This window comes from Haliotis rufescens, unplaced genomic scaffold (genome assembly GCF_023055435.1).
Source record: "Haliotis rufescens isolate VD_foot unplaced genomic scaffold, xgHalRufe1.0.p SCAF_11, whole genome shotgun sequence".
Lineage (NCBI taxonomy): Eukaryota > Metazoa > Mollusca > Gastropoda > Lepetellida > Haliotidae > Haliotis > Haliotis rufescens.
The window spans coordinates 1,079,420-1,102,274 of NW_025963791.1; the positions used below are offsets into that span (position 1 = coordinate 1,079,420).

General features: G+C 39.5%; 1 long non-coding RNA gene across 1 annotated transcript; it reads left to right on the forward strand.

The window, feature by feature from the left end:
* Window positions 1–694: 694 nt before the first annotated feature.
* On the forward strand, window positions 695–22,297 carry LOC124144583. Its single transcript, XR_006862435.2, has 2 exons — window positions 695–1,165; window positions 21,374–22,297. It is a non-coding gene; the product is annotated as an uncharacterized LOC124144583 (long non-coding RNA).
* Window positions 22,298–22,855: the final 558 nt, after the last annotated feature.

The following is a 22,855-nucleotide window of genomic DNA, read 5'->3' on the forward strand; positions in this document are numbered from 1 at the left end:
TGAATAGCAACAACAGCTGCAGACCACGGAAGTCAGTGTGGGTGTCGACCTTGACACAAATGACAGATCCCGCCACAGACAATTCACGTTTTGCTACATCACTCATAATGAATATTTCGTGACAATCATACGGCACAGAACTCATAACAACAAAGCCTCAAGGTATGTGTGACAAGAAAATAATCTTGAATGTATTAGAATGATTGCGTCATCCGTTTTATCTGATTAAAGATGAATAACGTTACCCTGGAAACGAAGTACATATGTACCTTGTGGAGTGACACCAGTGCGTGTTTGGCGCAGGTATACTTAAAAGTCACAAGGTATATGGAAAGTGCTTTCTTCATGGCTTTCTCTCTGAAATGACCCCCACCTCCCGGCTTTGTTGGTTGTATATTTAACCTCTGTGACACTGGTCGTTCACTGACTCGCTCCCTCAATGGAGTCCTCTGATACAAAGTGGATAACTCGAGTCTGACCTTGGGACGTTTTATTGCATTTCATGAGGTTGAAATAAGATCTGCTCACTTTCCCTGTACACTTGGCATTCTTTTGTTCGCAAGCACAAAAGATATAAGAAAAGTTTTATTCATTTGGTCTTATACATATATGGCACGAGCTGTTCTGGCATGGTTCGCACAAATTCACAGAACTGAAGATTAATTTGCACTGTAGCCAAAATTTTATGCTCAAATCTCACACATTTGTGCCTGCGTTGTAAGCTATAGAAATTGCGATGAAAAGGAAAATTTGAGAACAAAAGCGTTTGCGTGGTTAGAACTATTAAACATTAAAGTGATTGTTATCATGCGACCCTATAAATAAGTAAAGAAGCAGAAAGGCCGACGGGTCAAATTCCGCTTGAGGTCGGGTTGGGAACTGAAACCGACATGTGAATGTCACGTGACATCAATTTAACCAATCAGTATACATGGACGTGGATTTCGCTGATCGGCGGTTCTGCATGATTACTATCATTTTCGGGAATAATTTGCATAAAGTTTCTCTCCGCTTCCATCAGCTTCAGACTAGCCTAACGACATCGAGGAAACAGGCGAGTGAAGTCATCCCTCATCCGACGAGTACGAGGCCGGTTGCTGAGACGGCGGGGACAGAGGACAATCCCGGGGTGACGGGTGGCTGCTAAACCTTTAGAAAAGTAACCGTAAGTATAAATACAAACACTTGTCATTATGTTGCGAAATTATAATTTTCTCCATTAGAATTAACTCGTATATAGACCTTTAGGTGTAATTGCGAAATTACTTAGACTAATTAGCGATAGTTATAAACTGCAAAGTCAGTTAAAATTTCATGTCATACATTTTCTTGTTTGCCCCGTTCAGTTAAGTAAATTTAATATTTAGGGGAAATAACTGCTATATTAGTATTCAGCGTTCTGTAGTATTTCAGAAATTAAGCGTGAACATTTAGTGAGTTTCTTACGGGGAAATACAAAGTAATATTAATTCAATTATGAAACTGATTTCAGTTTGTGGAAGTTTTTTCGCGTTTTAATTACGGGAAATCTCGCTACTGATAATGTCTAAAAGTCCTTTTCTTTGACTGTTAAGTTAAATCAGATTAAAATTATATCACTAGTTATATCACGGGTAATGTGCCTGTGAAGATCCGGGGTAGAATAGGTCTTCAGCAACCCATGCTTGCTGTGAAAGGCGACCAACGGGATCGGGTGGTCAGGCTCGCTGACTTGGTTGATGCATGTCCTCGTATCACAATTGCGTGGATCGATGCTCATATCAATCACTGGATTGTGTGGTCCAAACTCGATTATTTACAGACCGCCGTCATATAGCTGGAATATTGCCGAGTGCGGCGTTAAACAACAAACAAACAACATCACTAGTTCTGTTCAATACTTATGTTCCAAGTTTCACAACTTTCATTCAGACCGATTGACACTTTTATTTAGGCTTCAAGTAAAGCGCAAATTTCAAAGCTTCTTTTGCATCACAGTGTTCATCTATCGACGACTAGTTATTGACTGATTAAATTTATTTAATGTACACTTATTTAGAGTTTAATGCAACAAAAGAAACCCAATGAAACATTTCACCCGGCACAGTGTCGGTATTTATTAGGCACAGGGTAGGATGGCGACTTTTAAGATTGTGTCCGGTTGTCGCGTCATGCTAATCTGCTTCCTTAAGAATTAGACAATTAGTTTTCTGAGAACTGTCTCTTGACCACTTGGAAAACTGTGCCCACACAGTCGGCGAAAATAATTAGAATATTTGTTATTTGCAAATATGCATGAAAATATTCACAACATTTATGCATGTAGAACAGACCTTTACTTAGAATATATGAGTTGGAAAAAATATTTGTTTATATTTTTAAGGTTAAATTTATATTGTCCGTAAATTACCATCACACAGGGTATGTGCATTTGTCCCACTTAAATTGTCCAGAAGTAAACCTGAACAAACACATGCTGTATTTAAGGCAGGCTTGTTTTCATGATGTATAAAGAAATAGCAAGGGTTATCCAAGTTACCCATTACCCCTGTTTGAAAAACACACATTGATCCCAATGTCGTGATCACGAATGATACAGTGTAGTATTATTGAGGTTATTGAAGAAAGCAACCTGTTCAATATCAAATTAAATTAAATTATATATAAAGTCTTATAAAAGTGTGATCATGAATTCACGTATTTGTGATTTTTGACTATTCAGGTGCGTCACTGCGCTTCAACACAATTATCTAAACTTGAGTTGTGTTTCTTAGCGATGTAATGGCATGACAAGTTTACAAGTTTACACTCGGTTCCTGCTTGTATTTTTAAGAAATTGACTAGTTCCTGGCACGTATACAGGAGAGTATGTTTTGTATGGTCATGTGGTGCTGTGCTAACAATAGCGACACCATAGCTCCGAGAAATGACTTTTAAGGAAAATTAATAATTTCAAATTTCGTAATATTTCAAATACATTTTGTTGATTTTGGCTCAAATTGTAACAAGTACTCGATACATCCGTGTGTGCCAGTATGTAGAAGATATATATTGTAATCGATAAACACAAGCCGTCGTAAAATAATCTTAAATACATCAAAATATGCCTGTAGAAGTTCATGTAACAAACAACATTTAAACAAATTTGATGGGAACTTATTTTCCCGTTTACTATATGTATATCATTATATTTTCACAATGTAAATAGCCAGAACTGAATATTATTCCCACAATATACACATACACACAGAACGCCTCGGTGAAAGTTGTGAAGAATCTAGTTAGAGAATATACTTGCTCCAGACCAAACGCTATTCTCAATAAAATGTTCTGTCGACTGGGACTGTAATAGATGTTACCTGAAACTGTAAATGGCGTAGCGAGGTCGTTACGGGTAACTTGAGTGTTGTGAACGCTCACGTGAAAAACCACGAACAAAGGGGCACCCGCATTAGTCTGACTAATAACTGCGGCGGGTGTCAATGTCAACCAGGCACCTGATACGACTCCTTCGACGTCTAAATCTCCTTATACGACATTATTAGAACTGAGGCGCTGTAAGTCAGCTTTTCCTTAAAGAAATGAAATAAAGTCCATTAAAATACCTCATATCTGCACACAAAAGTCATTTAAAACCCACAATCTGCTGTGCATGTAGCTATAAAAATGATTCGAGATTTGCAGTGGGAGACCTCGATGGAAGACTGACTGTATGTCCGGAGTTAACGTTGATCCATTTGCTCTCCAGCGTCCTTGAAACCTATGTATCTGTAGGTGCCACACACCCGGTCCCTGCTGCATCCCCCCAGCCTGTACGTTGCTGTATGTATACATATAGATGTAGGTGCCACACACCCGGTCTCTGCTGCATCCCCCCAGCCTGTACGTTGCTGTATGTTTATACATATAGATGTAGGTGTCGCGTCCTGGGCGGGTTAGCTGAAACTGCGAGTGCCAGACTTCTGCCATCGTCAAATGCTATTTTATGACATGAATTTATACGTTCATATTTCTCTGTATTATTAAATTTATACAATGTTCCTGGGCGTGCTCGATACTAGATGGAGTATGTGGAGACAATAGGGATTTCATTATTCCATTCATGCACGTCACTAATGAGAAAGTTTAACCTGAAATATTTTCTCGCCCCAACTCTACTCCCGAGCGAACTCTACTGGCCCAAAGGAGACCTTAAATATTAGAAACAAAGGTAACCGTGCTGAGGGCTGGTGCCAGTTTGCACCCATGTTGCATGACGAGGGGTGTGGCCACCTTAAGAGAGTCATTTCAGCTTAAGCCTCCTACCAAATCCGTCTGATAGCTTATTTGTCATTCCAATATGCTACTGTTAATCTGACAACTATGACCGATTTTCCGCTAAGAGTTCAATGATTAAAGATGTCTCCATTTCGTATTTGGAATCATGAAAAATCAAGAATTGAAAGACGCTCCTGATCTAGTGACTTGCTGTGCTTAAGCCAATTGTGGATAAAAGATTCGTAACCTAGGCTTGTTAAAACGTCTCAGTCAGTTTAATCAGTTTTAAGTTAAGTTTCATAGTAGAAAAGAATTGGAATATTTACAATCGTGTGACTTGTGCTTAAGCCAGTTGTGAAGAAAGGATCACATTCCAAGCTTATGTTCATTTAAACGCCTCAGTCACTTTAATCAGTTTTATAAGTTTAGTTTCATAGTAGGGAAGATTGGAATATTTAAAATCAATTCATCAGGGCAAAATATACGTTGGTATTATTTCGACGCTTTTGCACTCGATAATGAACAAGCACATTGGCTGGCGCAGCAGTATCTCGGCACAGACCGACCTACAGGTGCTTGTTCAAAGAACTGGCCTGACACCACCCGTATGTTACTACTTGGACTATCGCTTGTCAGTTCATATAATTTTTGCCTTATGCCTTCTCGTGTTGCCATTAAATATGCAGATCTGCCTATTCTTTCTTGGAGACCAGCACTTGGTTGCTTCTGACATTTGGCTTCTGACATTCAGCCATTTGCAAAATACGTACTTCTGCATATCAGCTTTAAGACTTAATGCTGTTTGCTCATGTAACATTTCTTTGTAGATAATGGATTTTTAACGACAAGACTTCTCATTTTTTTCCATTTTACATTCAAAGCATATGTTCTATTTTTGGTAAATACCTTCACGTATACGTCACGGTATATTATAAGGTTATTAATTGCGCAACTTTTATATTTTAAATGTCAATGGGTGATTAAGTACGCAGGTCTGTCAGGAGTTCTGTCTAAACCCCAAAGAATAATTTAATTTTCAGTATGAATGAATATTTTACCTCTGTCAAAACGATAGAAATTAGCTATGTTTATACATTGGACTAATATGCGACAATTAACTTCTGAATCAAATAGTATCGTTGGGCGGTGGGGTAGTTACAACCAAGACGCAGGTTCGAATTCCCTACTGGGTTCCTTGTGTGAAGCCCATTGCTGATGTTCCCTGCCGTGATATTGCTGGGATATTGCTGAAAGCGAAGTAAAACCACAATCCCTCACTCACTCGTTAGGCTGCTGGAACAGGAGTCAGATGCATTTCATTTGAGCATCAGTTTGAACTAACCGAGAAGCCAGCTCATGACGGTTTAATTCGACCCGATGGGACAAGATGTCGCAAGCAACGGTTCCTCACTGTGGTCATTCTAAAAGTGGTAGCCTTGTGCACCAACACTTGCCCCTGGTCATTCTTGGCCGGCATAGGCCAGAGACCCTCGTGCTTGGTACTGAAATAGGCCTATTGACAAATGATGGTTATAGGTGTGACCTTATTCGTTGTGTGTCTTCCAATCATTGCTCATACTACCAAGCAGCCTGATTTATTATGTACGTCGCCGTTATACAGCTGTACCAGTACTGCGACCTAAAGCAATATTTTTCACTAAATTAAATTTAATTAAATTAACTTGGTTTGAGGCATGTCATCGATCCAAATTGCGCAGATCGATGCTCATTTTGTCAATCACTGGATTGTCTGGTCCAGACTCGATTACTTATAGACCTTCGTCATATAGCTGTAATATTTCTGAGGGCGGCGTTAAAAAACAACAACAAAATACAAATGCACATTTCGTCCAGTCCGGCATGCAAAACTTTCGGACAAGTCGAGTTTTCCGTTTTAATGTTCCGTGATCAAGTTGCAATTCTATACTTTATTTTGCTAACACAGGTTTTATTGATGCCGAATATATCGTTAAATTATATTGCAGTTTTATTTTAGACCTATAACTTGAAAACTGCTGCATAGATTCTTTTCAAACTTAGTGAATTCTTTCTTTCTATACCAATAGGAGAGGTGCAGTGCGAAGTTTAATTGATTTCAATATCTTGATTTTCTGAAAAATACCGATATTTGTATTTTGTTACTTAGAATTGTGCGACCATTAAACAATTGTGCGACCTATATCTTAAAAACTACTGCATGGATGATTCTCTTCAAATTTAGGGTACAGTTTCCATAATAATTGAAGAGGTGTAGCGTAGTGCAGTTTGATTTTGATATGTGCATTTTTCTGAGAATATATGAATTTCTACATGTTTTGAACTTAGAAAGGTTTTTTTACTTCAGCTTTTGTGCGACCTATAACTTGTAACAGCACAGAACACTTTCTATACTAATAGGAGAGGTGCAGTGCAAAGTTTGATGTTGAAAATGATATGTCTTTTCTGAAAGGAAATATGATTATTTTTCATGTCTTGAACTACGTGATGGGTTATGCTCCTATTGGGGGTACGGTCTCTGTACTAACCGGAGAGGTGCATGGCAAAGTTGGATTTCCGTAAGTCAATTTCCTGAGGAAATATTGCTTTTTTCATGTTTTGAATTTAGACATATGTTGGAGTCGAGGTTATTAGTGAGCCCTGCTCACTTTTTTGCATTTTTCTGAATTATCTCTACACAGCAGAAACCACAATAGTCTTTTTAATGGCTGTAAAAATAAACATACAAATTCCGAAAAAAGAGTTCAGACACAAAGGGTATTCTTCAATTATATATAATGCTTTTGATGGTTCCACATTTATACCTGTGATTTTAAAAATGTTATCTTGGTATGTGGGTGGTATTGTATAAAGTTTGAAAGTGTTTTTGTTTCTTCATCGTTTTATGATTTCACCCATCCTTGCGGCCCACTCTCAATACACATGTTGTTGTGTTAAACATAAGCCAAGTCATCATGTTTTCGAAGTAAGAGTGATAACCTTGTGTGAGTGAGGTGGAAAAGGAGTTTGACGCCAGTTGGAGAATTATTTTAGATATATCACGGCCGCTTTGCTAAAAGCCCACATCAAGAGTCGTACCCGATACGACTAAGGGACGCAACTCTGAACAGTGAAAATATGAATCGTGCCCAGATACGCACGAAAGAGGAATATAGCCACATCGCGAGTAGGACGTTGAGTGAATATCGGTGCAGCAACAGGATACTACTGTAATTTGTTGTGAGGTGTGTGATACAGGAATACCAGCCGCTCGGGTACTCCACTCATAGTTCCAATGAGACGCATCAACAAGAGTGTCAGCTATGCCATGTTCATAAATAATCCCAGTTGGTATAATTTCGTTATATAGTCCCCGAAACGGGAGAAGTCATTTGCTTTGAACTAGGAAGAAGAAGAAAATTAGACATTTCCCCGTCACGATTTGTGGAAAAGATGAAATGACGCAGTCAGTTTAATACTGGTGTCTTTGTCTGGGGTCGGTGAGGCTTATTTCTATACCATTAGGCTACAATCGCGTCTCCTAACTAGCCGGACAAGAAACGCTGGCCATATTATTCAACCATCTTCAGTTCGACCTGCGTACGTTATGGGGTGAGTTGGATCATGTTTTGCAAATTTTATAAGAAACGAAATAAGGAAATACGAAGACCTCAGCACGATAGAACTAAGTTTGAACAAATACTTTGGGCAAAAACTACTGCTACACGTATGTGTACTTGTCATTCATATGTGTAAATGTGGTAATAATATTTCCAGTGACGATATTACCACTATGGTGTTTGTTCCAGGGGATATTTGAATATTTCATTGAAATATTCAAATAGTTTACGGTATATTTTCTATACCGTAACATAGGAAACATGTCGTTTTTTCCACGAAATGTGATATCTAACCTGACACGTGACATATGGTTTGAAACTTTGACACGTGACATGTGATTTGAAACTTTGACAAGTGACTTGTTAGCACTGCATGAGGGGGACACTCTGGCATTCGTTGGGACCATACACATTGCTCTTGTTCGACATTCGCGCCAACATACAAACCAAATTTGCATAAATGAATACGTAATGAAGTAGGCCTAGCGCTGATTGGTGATGCGTCTACTAGTATGATACGTAAGCAAGATTAAATGTGTGGTGGTGTAGTGGAGGAAGGGCGCCATTAGCCAGCTTGATGTGACATGGGGGGACTTTCTGTTTTTTCATTCTCGCATTTAAAGAGCAAGTAAAGAAATACTTTTGCCATCTTTATATTATTCATTATTTTCATAATATACATCTTTGACATTGCCATTTGTGTTTCGGATATGGACCAACCAGTATATCCAATACATCAGGACCAAATAGAGTAGTACTATGAACAACTAGCAATAAAGTGAAATTATTTGAAGAGAAATATTACAAACATATGTGTACATGACTGTATACCAGATATATAGCAACCGCGATAAAAACAATTTCACTGGGACTTTTCATGATAAAAAAACTGTCACTATATAAACGTAATGATACGGCGTTGAATAAGTTTGCGAGACATTCACTACTAACGACGGACCTATTTATGAAATCCTCTGAGGCACTTTATTGGTGAATGTAGTCCTCGTTATCCATTTATGGCTTGGTTATGCCTTGAAAACCGCTTTAAGGTATGTTTGAGTGTTTTATGACAACAAAATTACCTCGATTACCATTATCGTATGTCATTATTCTTTAATTTTCACTATAACTAATGTATAATACATTCTTCATGCAGTTACATGTATGTAGGTAGAGCTAGCTACACATGACCTTTAATACCATTTATGGAACCGTTTTTTTAAGGAGACCATTTTTGAAGAAGACAGTCAAATTGGAAATAATTTCCACCCGGTTACCATAGCAACAAGAATAACATTAAATATCACGTGAATAATACATCAGGGAAGAGCGCTAATAGAGTTTTGTTCCTCGTTATGGCTCACATTTTAAGTCGTATATTGCTATTGTTACTGCTATTAGCCTGCATCAATAAGAAACAATTCAAAACCACTAGTGTAGGACTGGCAATTGCGCATACAGATTGAATTCCTCACATAAAATAATTATTAAAAGTAATACTTGGAGCACCGTGCGTAACGTTTCCACGAAGAACCTTCGTTTGGCATTTAACTTTGGAAATAAGATGGGAGAATATGGAGACCAAAATGATTGAATTCATTAATAGTAATAATAATTTCTGTTCCATAATTCACCTGCCTTTGTATTTTAAATGCACAAATAAACCGTTCTATTTTACTACTTCTCAAATACAACAATATTTTCATTTAATCCACCAAAATTCAATTTAGAAAATTCGTTGTTTTTTCATAGTTCAGACAACTACTACAGTACTTGTAAGAAGATACGGAGAGTTAGTAATATTTGTAACTGCAAGAAAAACAGGTAAATCTTCACTTGCAACTTTTGAGCAGGGCTGGTAAAATTGTCTAGCAGCCAGACCTGTGGTCAGCATGGATTTGTTGACAAGTTTGCCAGCTGCAACCCCTGTAGTATTAAACTACATAGATCTATATGTAATTCAGTGAAGCGTGATTCGCCATGAAGGGATTCATCAGTAATGTTCGTGTATTTTTCTCACCAGTCAGTCTGTCCTTGCATTCACGCGAACACAATTATGGATTCGTCCCTCACTGTTGACACCGAGACACTTTCTGTACCTTGAACAGTGCCCTAAATCAGTGTATACCAATGTGTATTATAAACCTGTTTTAACACCGAGGCTCCTTGTGTTTTTGAATCGTCTTCCTGTTAAGGTGTATGTGCTATTTCAGGACACTAAGAAAGAGGGGCAGATTTATGAGAGATTTGGGACAAAGAAAAATGACACAGTTAATTTGAACAAAAATTTAGTTATTTTCATAATGCTTTTATCTTTGATGTTTGTTTTGCGCATGGATTGTTTGCGAGTCATAATTCAGGTCATGCGTATATTTCAACAGTGCAACAGTGTGTACATGTGCCCAGTGAATGCACTGCTGACGAGACTGTCTCTCAGTATACCGTGCAAGAAACATTCCCCATCCATATGTTGCCTTGGCATCCAGTTAATGAACTGTGTTAAATAATCATCATGATACAGGTTGTATGCAGGGGGTTGGACAAATACGCAGGCCACATGACAAATACGCAGGTACACATGATAAATACGCAGGCAACATGACAAATACGCAGGTACACATGGTAAATACGCAGGAACACATGATAAATACGCAGGTACACATGATAAATACGCAGGTACACATGACAAATACGCAGGCCACATGACAAATATGCAGGTACACATGACAAATACGCAGGCCACATGACAAATACGCAGGTACACATGACAAATACGCAGGCCACATGACAAATACGCAGGTACACATGATAAATACGCAGGTACACATGATAAATACGCAGGTACACATGACAAATACGCAGGCCACATGACAAATATGCAGGTACACATGACAAATACGCAGGCCACATGACAAATACGCAGGTACACATGACAAATACGCAGGCCACATGACAAATACGCAGGTACACATGACAAATACGCAGGTACACATGATAAATACGCAGGCACACAGGTACACATGACAAATACGCAGGTACACAGGTACACATGACAAATACGCAGGTACACATAAATACGCATGTCACATGACAAATACGCAGGTACACATGACAAATACGCAGGTACACATGACAAATACGCAGGCCACATGACAAATACGCAGGAACACATGATAAATACGCAGGTACACATGATAAATACGCAGGTACACATGACAAATACGCAGGCCACATGACAAATACGCAGGTACACATGACAAATACGCAGGCCACATGACAAATACGCAGGTACACATGACAAATACGCAGGCCACATGACAAATACGCAGGTACACATGACAAATACGCAGGTACACATGGCAAATACGCAGGTACACATGATAAATACGCAGGCACACAGGTACACATGACAAATACGCAGGTACATAGGTACACATGACAAATACGCAGGTACACATAAATACGCATGTCACATGACAAATACGCAGGTACACATGACAAATACGCAGGTACACATGACAAATACGCAGGCCACATGACAAATACGCAGGTACACATGACAAATACGCAGGCCACATGACAAATACGCAGGTACACATGATAAATACGCAGGTACACATGACAAATAAGCAGGTACACATGACAAATACGCAGGTACACGTGACAAATACGCGGGTCACATGACAAATACGCAGGTACACATGACAAATACCAGTAAACACTAATTAGGACCAGTAATCTGCAACCCATGCTTGCCGTAAAAGGCGACTGTGCTTGTCGTAAGAGCCGACTAACGGGATCGGGTGGTCAGGCTCGCTGACTTGGTTGGTGCATTTCCTCGTATCCCAATTTCCTCGTATCGATGCTCCTGATGTCAATCACTGGATTATTTACATACCCCTGCCATATAGCAGGAATATTGCTGAGTGCAGCGTTAAATAACAAACAAACAAACAAACAAACTATTAGGAATAAACATTGCTTTTAGAGATCTTGGCGAGGATATTTACCACCCCAAAACACATAAAAGTGATGAAAACTGATGAAAACTTTCAACAGATACTATTTTTTTAACAATGGTGTAAATACAATATAGGCTTAACGACAATTGCCCACACATAATTTTTCAACTTTGTCAGTGATCGCCCGTTGAGTATTGGCCCCTTATCTAGGGGAGGCTACTCGATCTAATCTGCGTGACATTGTGTTGAGTCTGCCTTAACGTTACGGAATGCAGTAATGTGTCAAACACAGCAACAAAGTGAAACATGACAAGGAAATAGATCGGCTCAAACCAACTGTTTTAAATTCGGGAAGCTACCCCAAGCCCCAGAGGTCTACAAGCACAGATAAGGGAAACTGATCCCGCAAGTGTCCTTGCGAAATCCTGTGAAGAACCCATGCTTAATTGCCGTCGAATGCGACTAAGGTTTTCGTAAGAGGCGACTAACGGGATCGGGTGGTCAGGCTCGCTGACTTGGTTGATGCATGTCATCATATCCCAATTGCCCAGATCTATGCTCATGATGTCAATCACTGGATTGTCTGCTCCAGACTCGATTATTTACAAACTGCGGTCATATAGCTGTAATACTGCTGAGTTCAAACAAACCAACCTTTTCAAACACTGATTTTCGGTATCGTTGGCTGCTATTTTGATAATGATAACAATTGTATCCAGTTATTTGTCTAGATGCTGATAGTCAATTTTGACAACTTTATAAACACTGAAAGTAGTACCTACCTAACCTTATATATTTGCGTATTTAACCTGTAAGTGGCTTTTTCTGCCGAGAAATATACTTATCATATGATAAATGGAGAATCCGACCAAAGTGTCTTTTGATATAAAATATATCTAAACGAGTCGATAAAAGTTTAAAACTCCGAGGCTTGCCAGTTTTGGATGATAAACAATATTATCTGTGGGATCAGTGACTGATAGGTGGCATTGGTGGGGTTGCCTCTCTGGCAACAGTACGTTTGTCGAATGCCCTTGGGACATCGAGCAGGGTTATATGGATAATTTCAAACGCAAATTAATCTACACTTGAAATCAGACTTTCAGTATTTAATAAACAACAGGTGTTCAAAGGATCTATTTTGAAAGATTGTCTGATGTTTGAATGAGTCGATTTGAACATGGGTGTGGCCGTTGGCAGGATGTAAGGTTTTGAATCACATCTTATCTCTCTCATGAGCACCTGGATGAACGCATAGAGTGTTAAGATAATCAGGGTTAATCGTTAAGTACTCGTTTCGCAGAAGTATTTATTATTAGAGTAAAGACCGTTACACATTTCCTTGACCGCGTGTATATGACATCCACACGACTTGTTACCTTCACGTGGAGAACTGTGTTCAGGTACACCAGACTGTGCCCCGCGAACTCACCCACGCTCACTTACCCATGCCCTGAATTCTCATTGCATTTTCAAGGGATTTGTCATTTCGCAATTCTTTTCTTGACGTTCATGTGCAATTCACACTTCACGTTGTTTCGCAAGACCAGCATTAGTGTATCATGTGCATTCCCTTTACAAACGTTATCAGTTCATTTATGATTCCAGTTAACTCTTAATCAGTGTTAGGTACTGTAGATGTAAAGTACAATTAAGGTAATTTCAAATGCGCTTATATGAAACATACTCGCTTTGAGTCAAGTATATCGAAACCTCGATAACCTTTGACCCAGTTACTCCGGGATTCTTAATGCCGGAACTGCTTTCAGTGTGCCTCTATGACACGAGGGTTTGGGAGAGAGTTCGTGAAGATCAGAAATTAAATGCATAAGAAATAGAACATTTGTCTTGTCATATAAGAAGGTTATTTCAATTCGAGATCCGACAGGTTGACAGAAAATACAAATACCCTCTAAATAGACACAGACCACATCACCGTAACAATGATGCGTGAGTCCGGATGTCACTAGGAACAGTCCGGATACTGGAAGTTTAACTGGATTTGTTAAACAGTGGATTGGGTCTCATGTTCTAGTAGTACAAAGATAATTTCAATTTTCAGTGGTGGTTTTGTAACCAATGTGCTGTTAATATGAAACGCCACAGTCCTTAGTTATCAATCACCAAAGCTTCTGTGATCTGACGTGATACAGTTAACCTACATGACAATACAAGTGTTCATCTTATTCAATCAGCTTTACTCAACAAATAAGGCAGTCTCTGCATAAGGCCACATTAATTTAAAAAAATAAATGGCTTACTGAAATTTTTTGGCCAACCAATTAGCTTCGGTGGGTTGAAACTTAAAAATAAAATTGTTTAATAATTCAGTTTTAGGCGCAGGGAGATTAATATATTGGCTGGAGATTACGTGTATATACAAAGCTTTTGATAGGTTTTTATTTAAAAAAGTTAAAGGTAATAGGGTTTTTATTAGTTTGTATATTTATTTTACTAATCAATCAAATATAGAGTGGTTGGGTAGATGTAATTGAATTAAAAAACTATTTCTTATTTTCTGATTTCACTGGTGAACTGAAAAATAAAACAAATGTGTAGCCTAACGGAAAACATGGTAATTTAATAATTACCTACCAATCTCAAGGATTTAAAATGCTGACATAAAGTTTGTTGAATACATGCATCGACAAGTACATTAAACCATATGGGATCATTCAGCTGTAGATGAGAATTCATTGATATCACCCACAGCAGGGTAGAACATCTCCGACACTTTACTCTGAGTCATTACCTTGTAACACGCAGGGCAGATGAAAGGCTGTCTATTTCATAAAAATGCATACAGTAATTCAGTGGGCCATTGTATATCGGAGTTGGGGCGTAGAGAAGATTTCCTGATCACATCTAGCCTCCATGGTGATACGATACAGAGTTAAACAGTCATCTCTCTTAACACCCAACCCGGATGCAACGTCGGTTTGGGGAAACACGCCCAGTCATTTCAAAAACCGCGCACATATGTCACAATGCCAAAGAGGTTACCTGTGTGAATATGCCAGTGTTTTCGCCCACCACAGAGCATATCCAAGTGTCCTGATGTCAAAAGCATTGCGGTTAATTTAGCTGAGGTTTTGAATCAATGGCGCCAGCTGCAGATCAAGCGACAGATCAAATGTTCATGTTACTTTTTATAGGTTAGGGGAATTCCCAGCTTTCGGTATAATGGGCGTAGGTCCAAGGACGCGTCCCACATGCAATACAGGACACGTCATAGTCACATGACTACATTCTCAACATAGATCAGGCACCACTCCTCGTAAGGTACATGGCCATGTGACATTACCTTGTGTGTTAGGCGGGAAACCGCACGCTAATGGAGATCAATCCACGTGCACGGGTAACACCTGAGATACGTACGGCCTTGCAGTCAATGACGTGCTTTGGTGTGGTAAGTTTTGTTGAATTAATGCCAAATTCTAACAAGTCACACCAAAATGACTGATGTATAACGAGTTAACTAAAAATACTGGTAATACACAACTGTTTATTTAGTGAATGAACTTTAACTGAATTTCATATGTTTATTATTGATAGAAGTAAAGGGGTTTGGGAACCCGTGTGTGCAGACAGTCTGGTCCACAGTCTGGCTCACGGTTTAGTTCAGCAAGGCGGAACTACATCTAAACTGCCGTTGTGGCGATCAACGACGCAGCTGCAGCTAGACTCTTGCTGTTCACCATCGTGTTCACTATCGTGTTATATTTGAAAATACATGAACTATTCTTAATCGACGGTTTAATCATAATAATAATGATAATATTAATAATAATAATAATAATAATGATAATAATATATGCATTCGTATAGCGCAGTATTCACTGTGCATGAGTGCTCCTTGAAATTCTGCTTGAAGTTCATTCACTTATCATATCTATCATGTACTCCAAAATACCACATGTATGTAGGTGTAAGTATATTCCTATGTTCCACGGTAGGCTTCGTGGTATTTTAAAAGTAATAAATATTTGCCTCAGCACCCTGTGAACTAATGCACGCACATACTCACTACATCCTCGTCTGTTCACATAGATTATGTATACACGTTACCACAGGATTTGTATCATATGTTTTAACAAATGTTTACATATGTTTTAGTTTGATTGTATGTGATCACCTGTGGCTTTGACACAGTTCAGGTCCTAACAAAAGTATTGTTTGCTCGGTGGATGTCCTTCCCAAAATAGAATTATTGGGACAAGGTTTATCTTTCTTTTAAGGTTATTGTAGATTAACACTTAGTCTATGAAAACATTTCTTAAACATAATTTTAATTTATTTTTTTAGGCTTTTAGTAAAAAGAATAAATAAATAGATAAATATATATACACATCTTTGCCCTCTATGTTAAGAATAGGGAGGTAAGTGAGTAGCTGGATGTAGAAATCGGTGCTTTATCAGATCAGAAAAGCACTTCCACTTGAGACTTAACACAATTTTTATTTGTGAAGCTTAAAGACCTACTGAATATATTTTTATGTCTCGCCATCTGGTAACTGCAGCTTGCATTATTGATGCATCACTGTTTATATATGTTAGGAATGTTCAAATCATTTATTTTTTATTTGGTTTCGCATCAGAATGTACTCAGTATTCACAGTGACATCATGCGCACACAAATAAAGCATTTTTTTCTCTCGACACGTCTGAAATATTTGGTCGAAAACGAAACTGTATAGTAAAGGTGTTTGAAGTGAAATGGTATGTTATGGGGCTATACGAAAAGGAAAAAGTGTGATCACAGAATCTGAAGTTGTAATAAATCTAATATATTATTTTTGAAATCATAGGTACCTTTTTCTATTGCGTACGGTCCAAGCAAGTATGGACATTTTACATGCACTAGTATATATGTATGATAAAAATAAATTTGTGGGCATTTTAAGGGCAGATTTGACACTTTCATAAGACGTTCGTTGAAATGGTTAGGACGCGTTCATGTGACAGACAACACAATATTTCTTTCTATCGATTGCACGATACAGAGTAATGGCTAAAATGAGTGAAACGACTCCTTTTTCCATGTAGAGAAAACCTAATTATGAGAAAAATCGTGATGTTTTTTGTACTATATTTGTTATTTACATATTGTGAGAAATTCATCTCTGCCTTGAGAAAATACCAGTGTGTGAGTATGGTTTTACGCCGCGTTTAGCAATATTCCGGCAATGTCACATCAGAAATAGGCTTCACACATTGTACCCATATGAGGAATCAAACCCAGGCCTTCAGCGTGACGAGCGACCGCTTTAACCACTAGGCTACCTCACCGCCCCTCAGAAAACATCAGAAATATAAACGCTTCCCTTAAAATCAGCACTTTTAAGCCGTACCTCTTCATATCATTTAGTGTTGTTGTGAAAATAGTTCTCTCTCATATGAACACACCAGAGAACGCCCACAATACTTCTTAAAAACATCCATGTTAATCAAGCATGCAGGTCTAGTAAGCTCCACATTTGAAATTCATCAATGTTTATGTCATAACCACACGAATACATTAACTTCATGTTCTTGTTGATACTTCTTAGTGTGTACCCCACCCCAATATATACACCCGTTACCACTATAACAAGCGGTCAGAGGTCACTCCTGTAGGGTTGACCAGACGTTTCACCTGAATGTATTAATAATACTAGGGACGTTAAAAACCAAGACAACAATCTCTATTCCTTCTCAGTACTTTTCCCAGTGAATGTGTGTCCACGCGGGTTTCCTATACACGAATGCTATCGTCTAAATCCAATGTTTCACTCCATCGCATGTCTCGAGGTTACCTTGCGGCCAGAAACATGCAAGCTTGTGATTCAAATTGCGTGATTGCGACAACCGTTCACCGCAATCCTTTATTTTCAACAGGCTATAAACAAGTGCGAAAGCAAGTGATGTCGGGATGGTTTATTGCCGTTAACACGCAAAGTCCCAATAGGATACGTGTAATTTCGTGGTTTCACAATAATTTCAGCTCAGCCCCCGAGTGATGTGAGTGAGGTTTGATCTGTAAAATAAATCGTACATGGGTCGCCATTACTGACTCTGAGGGTTCAAATGCCGGTGTTTCGCACTGTGAGCTTGTACTGTATGCATGGTATTACCATCCTTCTGTCGTACCGTGAGCTTGTACTGTATGCTTGGTATTACCATCCTTCTGTCGTACCGTGAGCTTGTACTGTATGCTTGGTATGACCGTCCTTCTGTCGTACCGTGAGCTTGTACTGTATGCTTGGTATTACCATCCTTCTGTCGTACCGTGAGCTTGTACTGTATGCTTGGTATTACCATCCTTCTGTCGTACCGTGAGCTTGTACTGTATGCTTGGTATTACCATCCTTCTGTCGTACCGTGAGCTTGTACTGTATGCTTGGTATTACCATCCTTCTGTCGTACCGTGAGCTTGTACTGTATGCTTGGTATTACCATCCTTCTGTCGTACTGTGAGCTTGTACTGTATGCTTGGTATTACCATCCTTCTGTCGTACCGTGAGCTTGTACTGTATGCTTGGTATTACCATCCTTCTGTCGTACCGTGAGCTTGTACTGTATGCTTGGTATTACCATCCTTCTGTCGTACCGTGAGCTTGTACTGTATGCTTGATATGACCGTCCTTCTGTCGTACTGTGAGCTTGTACTGTATGCTTGGTATTACCATCCTTCTGTCGTACCGTGAGCTTGTACTGTATGCTTGGTATTACCATCCTTCTGTCGTACCGTGAGCTTGTACTGTATGCTTGGTATTACCATCCTTCTGTCGTACTGTGAGCTTGTACTGTATGCAAGGTATTACCATCCTTCTGTCGTACTGTGAGCTTGTACTGTATGCTTGGTATGACCATCCTTCTGTCGTACCGTGAGCTTGTACTGTATGCTTGGTATTACCATCCTTCTGTCGTACCGTGAGCTTGTACTGTATGCTTGGTATTACCGTCCTTCTGTCGTACTGTGAGCTTGTACTGTATGCTTGGTATTACCATCCTTCTGTCGTACCGTGAGCTTGTACTGTATGCTTGGTATGACCGTCCTTCTGTCGTACTGTGAGCTTGTACTGTATGCTTGGTATTACCATCCTTCTGTCGTACCGTGAGCTTGTACTGTATGCTTGGTATGACCGTCCTTCTGTCGTACTGTGAGCTTGTACTGTATGCTTGGTATTACCATCCTTCTGTCGTACTGTGAGCTTGTACTGTATGCTTGGTATTACCATCCTTCTGTCGTACCGTGAGCTTGTACTGTATGCTTGGTATTACCATCCTTCTGTCGTACCGTGAGCTTGTACTGTATGCATGGTATGACCGTCCTTCTGTCGTACCGTGAGCTTGTACTGTATGCATGGTATTACCGTCCTTCTGTCGTACCGTGAGCTTGTACTGTATGCTTGGTATGACCGTCCTTCTGTCGTACCGTGAGCTTGTACTGTATGCTTGGTATTACCATCCTTCTGTCGTACTGTGAGCTTGTACTGTATGCTTGGTATTACCATCCTTCTGTCGTACTGTGAGCTTGTACTGTATGCTTGGTATTACCATCCTTCTGTCGTACTGTGAGCTTGCACTGTATGCTTGGTATTACCATCCTTCTGTCGTAACGTGAGCTTGTACTGTATGCTTGGTATTACCATCCTTCTGTCGTACTGTGAGCTTGTACTGTATGCTTGGTATGACCGTCCTTCTGTCGTACCGTGAGCTTGTACTGTATGCATGGTATTACCATCCTTCTGTCGTACTGTGAGCTTGTACTGTATGCTTGGTATTACCATCCTTCTGTCGTACTGTGAGCTTGTACTGTATGCTTGGTATTACCATCCTTCTGTCGTACTGTGAGCTTGTACTGTATGCTTGGTATGACCGTCCTTCTGTCGTACTGTGAGCTTGTACTGTATGCTTGGTATTACCATCCTTCTGTCGTACCGTGAGCTTGTACTGTATGCTTGGTATTACCATCCTTCTGTCGTACCGTGAGCTTGTACTGTATGCTTGGTATTACCATCCTTCTGTCGTACTGTGAGCTTGTACTGTATGCTTGATATTACCGTCCTTCTCTCGAGACGGACAACAGACAATCTCAAGTCGCAGCAAGCTGGAGTCAAGTTTAAACTCAGGGTATGAAACTCCCAAAAATTTCAGCCAGACCACAGGACTGACTAGCTGAAATACTTGCCAGCCCTGACCAAAACCTGCCTGCCCACTATAATCATATGTTTCTCAGGATAAGCTAACGGGGTTTCTTTTTGGTTACATTTTATCATTCATCTTTACATGTGAATTAATGCTTATCATCGGGAAATATTTTGAATATTTTCACGTATGAAATATAACCCGACCGTCGGGCAGGGGGATTTGAAAATCTAGCAGCCCGAGTTGAAATCAACCCGTCTCGGACGGTCGGGGGGGCAGGTATTTCGAACACTGTTAAACTTCATCATGAATTTGTTACTTAACTGATATCAATCACTGGATTGTCTGGTCCAGACTTACAGACCACCGTCATATAGCTGGAATATTGCTGAGTGCGTTGTTTAACAACAAACAAACAAACTAATCTTAGGGGTTTGGATTTACATGAACCCCAGCTAAAGATGACAGTGGGTACGATGTACTGCTAGTGTACATTAAAGTGGCAGCCAATGGGGACATCAGAGAGAAGATCAGTGCTGATCGTTTTACAACTTTTGATGGGATATATTGGAGCCTGCTCCAGGTACACGCCCGCCTGCAACTGGGACGAGGAATCAATAGTGTAGACTTAAGAGTGGCCATTAAATGTCACGCTCCACCTATTAACTTGAATATTCACATTGTTTGTTATCGACTCCATTCACGATATGATGAATTTGGTCCGTGTAAGCTTTTGTTTGTTTCTTCCTCGGTTAATTATAAGTCAGATATACACTCCTGCCAGACTCTTCTATGTAGACTCATTTCAGTTATAGACTCCAGACACTCTTTTCTTGGATTCAAATATTCATCATCATACTCATCGTCCATGCCTGTCTCGACATCTAATATTTATGTGTGTGGCCTCAAATATCCAATCGGAAATTTTAAAAACCACTTTAATGTTAAAATGTTAGTGTTATAAAACTAAACGTAGTATACAACTGATAAAAGAGTGATAACACAATAATACTTACACTTCTCGAATGACCATGCAAACTGACAAACCTCATTAAATACAAAGGTGTAAAATATTCACATGAAAATTTTCTAGTCATATTCTTGAAAGGAATTCTATTGGTGTCTGTACACCTCCAGATACAGTTTAGACCAGTGTGAGGTCTACAGATGCATGGTCTAGACCCAATATCAACCATGGTTTTATACAATATTATTTTTATATCACGCCAACCTTTTGTAGTGCAGAATTGTGCATTCACAAAGTAAATACGTTAATAAAATATGAAATGAAATACAATTATATTCACATGCATATTCCTTTCGGTAAATGTCCTACATCTGGCTGATATCAACTGTATCGTCAGTATGTCCGACATTCAACCTGACTTTTTCAGACATCCATTGAGGCAGTACGTGCAGGCAAATCAAAATCTTTGTTTTATTTTACAGTGCAAGTGAAGTGCCTGTCCTTGAACACGGGGGAGCAATTCTGTCTCCTAGCAACCGATATAACCTCCCCTCACTGGGGGTTTTGCTTGCCACTTATGTGTAGCGCCATCATACTGGCCTGCAAAATCCCAACTGAGGAGGGCTGAAAGCTGCTGATGCTGGACCAATCAAAGAGCTGGTTACAGTCAGGTATCCAATCATGCGTGTAAAGTCAAACACATGCGTGGAATCACACCTTCTAGGTAACTTTACCTACTGACTTTAGACTGAATGACGTCATAAACTTACTTAGGTTTCAAATGTGGGATCTCTGTTACGGAAGTGCATGCATTCTGGTTGTTTTCCGAGAATTGTTTAATTAGTAAGATTATGGGTTTCCAATGGCAATACGTTTTTGAAGGTATGACAGCATATTGTGACGTTACGTAGGAATATCAGGGAGGTTCAATAAATTGTCTACTATTTCAAAGCATGGTGCTGTAATTGTTATAAATACCGTATTTCCTCAATTAGAAGCCGGTTCGTCTATCAATTTCGGCAAGCCGTTGACCCGGGGTCTATTCTATCCTATTCTGCACAGTGGCCTACCTAACGAATCCCAAATTCTAGTCATACAAAGAGTACATTTTCAGGGAACGGTCGTTATTAATCACCAACATATCACAGTGTTATCTTGGGATCGGGCGTCTTACAGAGGCCCGGCTTCTACCTTTTGGACAGAGCGTATGGCGTCAGTTGGAGGTCGGCGTGTATGGAGTCTCAGCGTCTAATAGAGGAAATACGGTACTCTTAATCTAAGTTTCAGGTTTCAAAATCTTGTAGAGACTGTTGTCGTGAGTGTATAAGGAAGGAAGCAAGACACCCCACGCAGGATTTCACAGGCTTCTCTATACTGTATTTATTAATAAAACTCGTGCCAGAAGATACATTTGTTGAGTTCTGTATAAACTTGTGTTGTCAACCCAAATCTGTCCTTTCTTTCGAAACGACCCATATCAGCGTGAATGCACTACCGCAAAAAGTTGAAGATAACATTGTGTCAGATGCCTAAGTCACATCTTCTCGTAATCGGGAAACACACATTTCTCTACATTTTCTCAGAAAATAAACTGTGGGTAATACGTGTATTGAGGATGATGTTCCCTAGGGAAATAGTGTAATTAATTTACAGCTGTATTCGGGACAGATAACCCGTACCTCCTTGAAGCTTGTTGATTATTCTTGGACTACTCGTGGTCAGATGACAGACGTTATCCTAGTACTAGTCTCCTATGCTGCACAGACGTGTCCAGCAACACGTACACTGTACCTACCGATGGTGAGTGAGTTAGGTTCAACTAATATACGGATTGACATCTTGTAAATGTTGGAAGAAAACCAAGAGCATAGGTGTGGCTGGTCTTTTCAGACCGAGGACAATAAAGGGACGATCTGGGAGTCGAGGTGGGGTGAAGTGAAATGGGGTTTAATGTCGCGTCCAAG